Source organism: Ursus maritimus, unplaced genomic scaffold (assembly GCF_017311325.1).
Source record: "Ursus maritimus isolate PB19 unplaced genomic scaffold, ASM1731132v1 scaffold_30, whole genome shotgun sequence".
NCBI lineage: Eukaryota > Metazoa > Chordata > Mammalia > Carnivora > Ursidae > Ursus > Ursus maritimus.
This window is the reverse complement of record NW_024425564.1, coordinates 3,956,671-3,965,254: the sequence shown is the minus strand read 5'-3', so window position 1 is coordinate 3,965,254 and position 8,584 is coordinate 3,956,671.

The following is an 8,584-nucleotide window of genomic DNA, read 5'->3' as shown; positions in this document are numbered from 1 at the left end:
CCCCCCCCCCCAATTCTAGAAGCCAGGGGCCTTCCCAGCTTTGGGGCTGGTTCCCCAGGCCCTGGGCTTCCTCACCAAGGCCATCTCCTGCTCCTCTTCAGACTGACCCCTCAGAAAGAGCCCCCAGGCTCTTTGGGGGGAGGCTGAGTAGACAGGCAAATCATCTCTGTGTCTAAGGCCCAGTTGTATACCACTCTCTTCCCTGTGGCTTCCCCCACCCGCCCACCCGCCAGTCCCCATCACCCATTCACACCTGGGACACCACTTCAGGAGGCCTCGCCCCAGCGCAGGGCCCTGGTGTAGCCCTCAGGGGCCCAGAGTTTCCCTGTGAGCTGAGCCAGAGTGGGCTCTTGCTAGAGGCGGCCTCCAAGCCTAAGGAACCCGGCAGGCCTGTCTGGGGGCAGACACACACAAGACACCTTCCCTACAGGTTCCAGTCCCTATGATGGTAGAGCGGGGTGGTGTCCCAAGGTACAACCTCGATCTTGGCCTGTCTCTGCCCCATTAATCCGTTCACTCTACAAATACGTGGCCTCCTGGCCTGCCCTGGACCAGGCACGCACTGGGATACAGCAGTGGAGTTCACCGGGCTCGCATTCAAGAGGAGAGAGACAGAGTCAACCGTAAAAGTAATAAGTGAGTAAATTATACAGTACTCCAAAAGGTGATGAATGCCATGAAAAATTGGGCAAAGGATGTCAGGAGTGCTGGGTGGGGCGTGGGGAGCAGCATTAAATTCAGTGGTCGGGGTGGATCCCCTTGGGAAGGTGGGATTTGAGCAAAAACATGAAGGAGAGAAAGGCACGAGCATTGCGTTACCTGTAAGCATTCCAGGCCCCAAGGCTTGAGCAAAGGCCCTGAGGTGGGCTTGTGCTTGGGAGGCTTGTGGAGCTGGCAGGGGGCCAGTATGCCTGGGGCAGAAAGAGAAGGCAGTGAAGGGAGCTGAGGCCTGGATGGAGCCAGACTTCAAGGCCTCGAAGCCACGGCCCCTTCATTTCCCGAGTTCTCCCTGCCAACCACCCCGCTTACCTGGTCTCCCCGTGAGCTAGCTGCCATGCCCACGGCTATACAGAGTTCATTTATTTAATCGTCTTAAACAGCCCCATTTTAACCTCAGTGAGGGAACTGAGGCCCAGAGAGGGAAGCAGCCTACAGGGCCAGGTGTGGGACCAGGATCCGGAGCAAAGCCCCACTCTCAGCCGCCACCAGCCCCCTCCCTGCTGGGGTGCAGTGCGTCGGGTGTCTCTCGGCCCGCTCCAGAGTGCCAGGTGCACCCGCGGCCTGCCGTCGTGGGGGGTGGAGATGGAGGGGCCGCGTCACGGCCCACACCTAGAGCTGCCTTTCCCCCCATTAGCGCAGAGCCAGCAGGGCCTTACAAAACCGCAGTCCCAGATAAGAGCACAATCGGAACCTGTTTTGCTCCCCGGCGGCCGTGGGGCTGGGCGGCGGGCGGTGGGAGGCAGGGGGAGGCCGCTGGCAGCGCCGCAGCCCTGCTATCAGCAGCCCTGCCCACCCCCTTCCCCATGACCCCCTTTGAAATTTACCCACCTTATCGGCGCAGGCTTGCCGGGGGCCAGCTCCAAGGCCTTTGTGTCCAGCTGCGGAAGGCTGCCTTCCGCCTGGCCGGCCTCTGCCCCGGGACCATGTGGGGGGACCTGGGCAGGAAGGAGGGCCGGGCCATCAGACACCGAGAGGGCCTCCTGGCGCACGCACGAGCACACACCTACCGCCCGGAGGGAGGGCACCTCCCCGTGCGCCTCCCCTGCCCGAGCCCGCAGGAGCCCGCGTCCTCATCCCTTCCTCCAGACCCGCAGCCAGCAGCTCCCCCTCTTCCTCCTGGGCCTCCTCCGCTACCCACGCCTGACCCCCCAGGCACACCCTCAGCAAATGTTTATTGAGCACCTACTAGGCCAGGCCCCGGGGCACAGCCAGGCAGACAGACCAATGTCACCCTCCTATGGGGCTGACATTCCGGGGCTGGGAGAGATGATAAATAAACACAAATAAGTAGGACATAGAGTGGGCCAGGAGGTGATAACTGCTGCGATGGGGCAAAAATAAAGCAGAGAAGTGGGATGTGTTGGGGCAATTTAAGGCGTGTGTGTGAGGAGGCTGAGGGGTCGGGGGAAAGGCTGTCTGAAACAGGGTGCTTGACTCAAGAGCTGAAGGATTCTCCCTTGCTCCCTCTCTGGGGGGTAAGAACCACAAACACAGAAGAGCAGCGCCAGGAAGATAGCGATCAGTCCTACAGCCTCCTTTTTTTCAGTGAGGCTCCCGGAGGGCAGCGAAGGGCTCAAGGTCACACAGCACAAAAGCAGCAAAGCCCACCAGGACTCGGAGCCCAGTCAGGACACGTCGCCCCTTTCTGGCCACCCCTCACTGGGGCACCGCCGGGACCCTGGGCAGGACAGTGTGGTCATTGCTGGGCAGCTCTGGGGAGTGGGCTAAGCCTGGGAGGGCAGATGCTCGCGTCCGTTGACTCTGACTTTTGCAGCCTAGGGGCCCGCCAGGTCTTCTTGGAGGATGAGAGTCTTGCCCCTGCCCAGTGTCATGGTCCTCCTCACCCACCCGTGTACTCCCCGTCTTTCTCTGGGTGTCTAAGTGCACCAGTTGCCAGACCTCAAGGGCGTGTTCTTCTAGGAGAAGCTCCTTCCTACCCCTCCCTACCCCCTCATGCCCGACACACCCCTGCTCTCCTGCCAAGGGGAAGGGGAGAATGGCCTGGAAGGGGGGAGGGAACAGCGGCTGCCTCCGTGGACGGGTAGCATGTGGGGTCCTGGGGCGTGGATGCGCAGACTCGTGCCAGAGGGGCTCTGAGGAGACAGGCGACAGAAGGGATCCTGCAGGTGGCTCACACTAGCAGCTGCTGGGTGGGCCGTCTCCTGTGGGCCCTGGGGTTGTGCGGCGTCAGAGGCCCACAGGAAGGCAGAGCTCTGGACTATGATGTCATCACAGGACCCCTGCCCTGGTCCTGCCAGGCTGGGTGGCTCAGCTGAGGGGATAACAGCCACCGGCCAGCTCCCTCCCCCTGCAGGGCCCCATCTTCCACCTGGGGGAGCTGTCGGGAGCAGCCTGCCTGGACTGGGGGCTCCCTGCCTAGCTGGGGCTCCCCTGGCCCCTTCTTGGCTTCCCAGGGGTCCCCCCAGCCCAGGTCAATGACACAAGAGCCTGTGCTCCTAACCACTCTCCCATCCTCTTTCTCGCTGGTGCCCAAGAATGAATGAAAGAAATTAGGTGAATGAATGAGTGACGATGCTACAAGAGGGAGAGGGGTATTAAAAAGAAACATGAGGGGGGAGGGGTGGGAAGTGGGCCAGGTGGGACTCAGCATTGACAGATGCCCTGCTGCCAGCGGCCTCACTCGGGGAGCCCGGGCACCCCTTCGGCTGCCTGGATAGGACCTTCACCTCCTACTGCCTCTGGCCTGACCTGAGTCCTGCTCCCTCCCCCACAGTGACTTCCCAGATGCCACGACAGTCACAGAGTTCCCAGGAACCTCTTAAAGCTAATACAGCTGAAGTTGCTGCAGGAACAGGGGGCGCGAGCGGGGCACCGCGGCTGGGTGGCAGCTGCCACCGGGAAGTGCTCGGTGCCCTTGCCTGCTGCCAGGAATGGCCAGCCCTGGACAGAGGCTTGGGCAGGGCTTGGCAGGGCCAGGGGTAGGCTGACCTGGGGAAGTTCTGGGCCTGAACTTTTTGAGCAGGTTCTAAATGCATTGTTGGCTGCAGGAGCTTTCTTCCTTCCATGTGCGGGTCCTGACCTATATGGGGAACTGGTCACTCTTGAGAATCCACTAAAAGCTATGGGCTCCCCACTGCTGAATGTTACACACACACACACACACACACACACACACACACACACACCGCAATTCCAGGGCCTCACAGACCCTCTGAAACCTCTCCAGGAACCCCGGATTAAGAGCCCCCGTCCTGGATGGAGGGTAATGCGCCGGCAGGACTGCCCGATTCATCCCCAGCTCACAGCAGACCATCTGGCGTATAATAAGTGCTTGACAGGTGTTGGTTTCCACAAATCAATGGACATCGACTTGTTGGATGAAGGAAAGGGGAGCTGTGGGGACACACACGGGATCAGAGTCAGAGTCGGGAAAGGGAAGGGAAGGGGGGTAGCGGAGGTTGGTAGTCCGCCACTTACAACCCCGCATGGCTCCCCATGGCCCTCAGAGAATGTGGAAGGTTATGTGGGGCTGGGAGGCTCGGTGGGTCCGCCCGGTTGCGGGCTCGCAACCACACGTGCAGATCCAGCCCAGGAGCCAAGCTCTCCCTAAACGTTTGCTTATCCCAGCATTTCCTGAGCATCCATCGCATGCCGCCCTGTTTTAGACACTGGGGGTACAACGGTGAACAAAACAGGCCCTGCCCTTGTGGGGCTGACAGTGGCTCTTGCTTCCGGACTTGCTACACGCACTTGTACTTTGTCTTCAGAATCCACGAGCATTCTCTCCTCTAAGAAGCATTCCCTGATTCTGCCATTCTCGGGACCCTGAGATGACAGCACCTATCCCACCTGACCAAACAGTCCTGCTCCTGGTCTTGTCTCCTGCGCTGGGCGAGGAGTCCACAGAGACAGGGTTTTGTCTAATTTGCCTGGCACATAGCTGTGCACGGAGTAAAGGGATGGATGGATGGACGGATGGATGGACGGACGGATGGATGGTTTTGTCGGGGCTGGGGCTATCAACCGGTAAGTGGCAGGGGAATGTGGGCTGGGCAGAGGTAGGCCTGGGAATGTCCCTGGGGAGGACAGAGGGTGTGGGGAGGGTGCAGGGCTGGGTTCCCTCCTCTTGGTTCCCCTGTGAGACCTAATTGCCTCAGACAACAATGGCCACAAGAGTGTGGGAAGGAAGGTCAGGGGAGGGGTGACAGAGAAGAGGATTTGTTTCCTCATCTGGGGTTTCCAGCCACTCTCACCCCACCCTGGGACTCCAGTCAGAGGCACCCTTCCCCTGAAATGACTTAAGCCCTGCCAAGCAGGGTGGGCTGGAGGAGGGGTGGGCAGTGTAAGACCACCTGTGTGGGGCCTGGGGAGGGGCATTGAGCTCTTACCTCCCTGGTTGGGGACCTCCGTGCCACCAGCTCCAGAGGGGCTGAGACTCGGGGCTCTGAGTCAGAACCCAAGACAGCCTCTGAGAGATTACGGGGGCTGCCCGGGGTCACACCGTGGGCCAGGGCTTGACTCAGGGCCTCTGCTGTCTTCATGCTCAGCCCAGGCCTACCCAAGCTCTGCCAAGCCAAGGAGGGGCTTCTCTGAGGATCGTCCCCTCCTAATGGAGGGGCAAGCCAGGCCTGCCTCTGAGGGTCCCAACCCAGTTGGGGATGAGCAGGGGCCCGGCCTATCCCCAGGACACCAGGGGCCAGCAGAAACAGGACAGAGGGCCCGGGGGAGGAGATCTATCCCTCTCCTTCCCACCATCCCAACACTGTAACTGCCTCCCCACTTTCTTCACCACGAAGGCTGCCCTCTCCCTTGGCTGCCATCCTGGAGGAGGGGAAAGGAGAGAGGGAGAGAGAAAAGAGTCTGGGGAGGGATCCAGTCCTCAGGTGTGCAAGACTGTAAAATGGGAGGGGTGTGGTGTGAACGCAGCCTGCCTCTGCTCCGCAGAACTATGGATCTCAGAGCTAGAAGCCTGAACTAGTCCAATGATTCATTTTACAGGAAATGCAGCAGAGGCCAGAGAGGAAGGGGACTCGCCGAAGGTCACACAGCACTGTAACTGCTCAGCTTACGGAGTGTTTGCTCGGGTACCAGGCATCCTCCCCTGCACTTTGCATGGATTAACTCCCGCCTGAATCCTTCCAGCAGTCTTACGAGGCAGGTGCACTATTATAATCTCCGTTCGACGGACAGAGAAACTGAGGTATGGAGAGGTCAAGGTTGCCTGGAGTCAACAGGTGATCTTTGAGCCCAGGCAGCCCGGCTCCAGTGCCTCGCGCAGAATCCCATGCTTTGTTGCTATAGTTACCAAGTAGGAGTCTCTGTCTGTCCTTGGCTACTGCCTGCTGTGTGGCTTCAATTCAGTCTCTCACTGTCTCTGTGCATTTATACTAATAGATATACTAATAACATTACTATTTGCATTTATTGGATGCTTTCTGTGACCTAAGCCCTGTGAACAAATGCCTTTTCTATATAACGTCATTCATTCTCACAATAAGCCTATGGAGTAGGTATCATAATGTCCATTTGCAGACGAGGAAACTGAGGCCCAGAGAAGTTAATTAACTTGCCAGGACACACAGCTAGTAAGAAACAGCAGGATGGAAAGCCAGCTGAGCCCAGGCTGATCTCGACTCTGTCCTGCCTGCACACGGGCTGGGCTGGACGAGGGGTCTCCGTTATTCCCAGGAAGGTCGTTCTGTCCGACCCCTCCCTGCACCTTTGGAGGCCTCTTGCCATGTGCACCCTTCGCTGGACCCAGCAGCCTGGTGGCCCCAAGGATCTGCCCTCCCGCCCCGCCGATGACCCTTGCCCCCTCCTGCCACCTGACGCCACTCCTGCGTCACCGTCACCGTCAGGGAAGCCACATCCCCGCGCCCAGTCTGGGACGAGGCTGGCAGCAGCTGCAGGAAGCAGGACTCCCCAGCATCTCAGGTGTCACTCATGAGCCCGCTCCCTGCTGTGAGCGCTCCTTCTTTACTCAGCCCCAGCTGTGTGTCCTGTGGGGCGCCTTGCCCTCGGGGAGCTGGGACGGGGGCCCAGTGTGAACAGGAAGGACTCCCCTGGCGGGAAGGGGGTTCTGAGAGCCTGGGCTGGCATGGGGGGGCGGCAGCGGGCCAGGCCTGGAGGGAGGAGCTTGGCCTTGGAGGGAGGGGAGGGAGCGGACGTGTGCTGAATGCCCCGAGGTGGTGCTGTGCTGGGTGCTTCTCCTGTGTGCAGCACAGACAGGAGTGGGGGAGCGGACAAACTGACGTGCCTCCCCGGGGTCTCAGTGCAGACTCGCAGGCGGAGGTGAGGACCCCCTCGCTAGCTCAGATAAAGCGGAGAATGCGTAGTAAGTGCTGTGACTGGGGCCTTGGGTCACCGCTGGGTCCTCACTGCAGTGGGCTTCTCTTCTGAGTCCGTCTCAGAGATAAACAAGCTGAGCCCTGCAGGGGTGAGGCCACGTCTGCAGCTGAGCAGCTGCACAGCTGATTCCAGTGAGTGCCTGTCTAACCACTCGTCTCAGAGCCTACGCAGATGGGCCTGGAGCATCTGGGGGCTGGAGGGGAGCTGAGGCTGGAGACTGTCTTCACAGCCCCAAAGCAGCTGGGCCAAGGGCCTGGACCAGGGAGCTCAAGACCCAGCTCTGCCTCTGACTTGCTGTGCAACCTCCACAAGTTCCTTTCCCTCTCTGGGCTGCGGCCTGGTCTTCTGAAAGCCAAGAGGCTGGATTAAACAGTCTGTCACTAGGTCCCTCATGGCCTCTCCCTATCGTTGTGGGGAGGAACTCCCAATCTTCCCCTCACTGAATTAATTCTCTATCACCATCCCCAACACTGGCACATTGATTGGGTAGGCTGTTTACATATGTTGTTTCATTTCATCTCCACACACCCTTGTGAGGACCCTTTTGTTTCCGGTTTACAGATGAAGGAACTGACACCCGGAGAAGGGAAGTGGGCAGAATGAGGAGCCTAAATCGCCATGCCCCTGCCTCTCCTCCCAGGTTAGGTGGTCACCTGGCCCAGAGGCCCAACGGACCTGGGGGAGGCCGGTTTCAGGATGGGCTGCTTCTTGGCCTGAGGCTGCACAGGCCGCTGCTGGGACCCTGGGGGCCGCTCCAGCACCACCACTCCGGGGCTGGCCTTGCCACGTGCGAGGGCTGGCTGCGGGATCCTGGTGAGTTAGAATTGCTCTTCCTCTGCACTGTTCCATCTGCGAGCTTCCCTGGGGGCCCTCTGGGAGGAGGAGGCCCCGTTCTCACCAGGCGGATAAGAGTCCCAATGAGACCATGCACTTGAAATTCTTGGCACTTGAATTTAAAATGAGACATTTTAACTGTTTAAGTTGCACATCGACCCTAGGAAGTGGGCACTACCATCAACCCCATTTTGCAGATGAGGAAACTGAGGCAGAGGAGGGGTTACATTACCTCCCGGGGAGCACAGCTGGCAAATGCAGAGTGAGGATTTAAACCTACCAGCTTGGCCCCAGAACCACCATGCTCTACCCCTCCCAACGCACATGAAACAAAGGAAAACAATAGTGGACAGGCAGTCTGTAATTACCAATTTAACCGTACAGGACAGACTCTCCGTGCCCGAGAGAAGCTGAGTGGGGAGGCAGATCAAAGTTTCCAAGAAGAAAGCCTGGGTCCTGGTGACCGAGCTGTTGGAAGGAGTAGGTCAGGGTCGAGGCACAGGTCCTTCTGGTAAAGGTGTTTGATCCATTCCAGACCGTGGGTCTCCGTCGCATAGGTGCCAGGTACTTTGCCCAGCCCACCTCCCTGTTCCCACGCCCACCCCGACACTTCCATTGCACAGATGGGAACACTGAGGCCTGAGCTCTGTCCAGCAGGGCCCTCTGATTCGCAGAGGGTGGAGGGTGTCAGCTGAAGGGATGAGTTTCTAGGGGCTCAGGA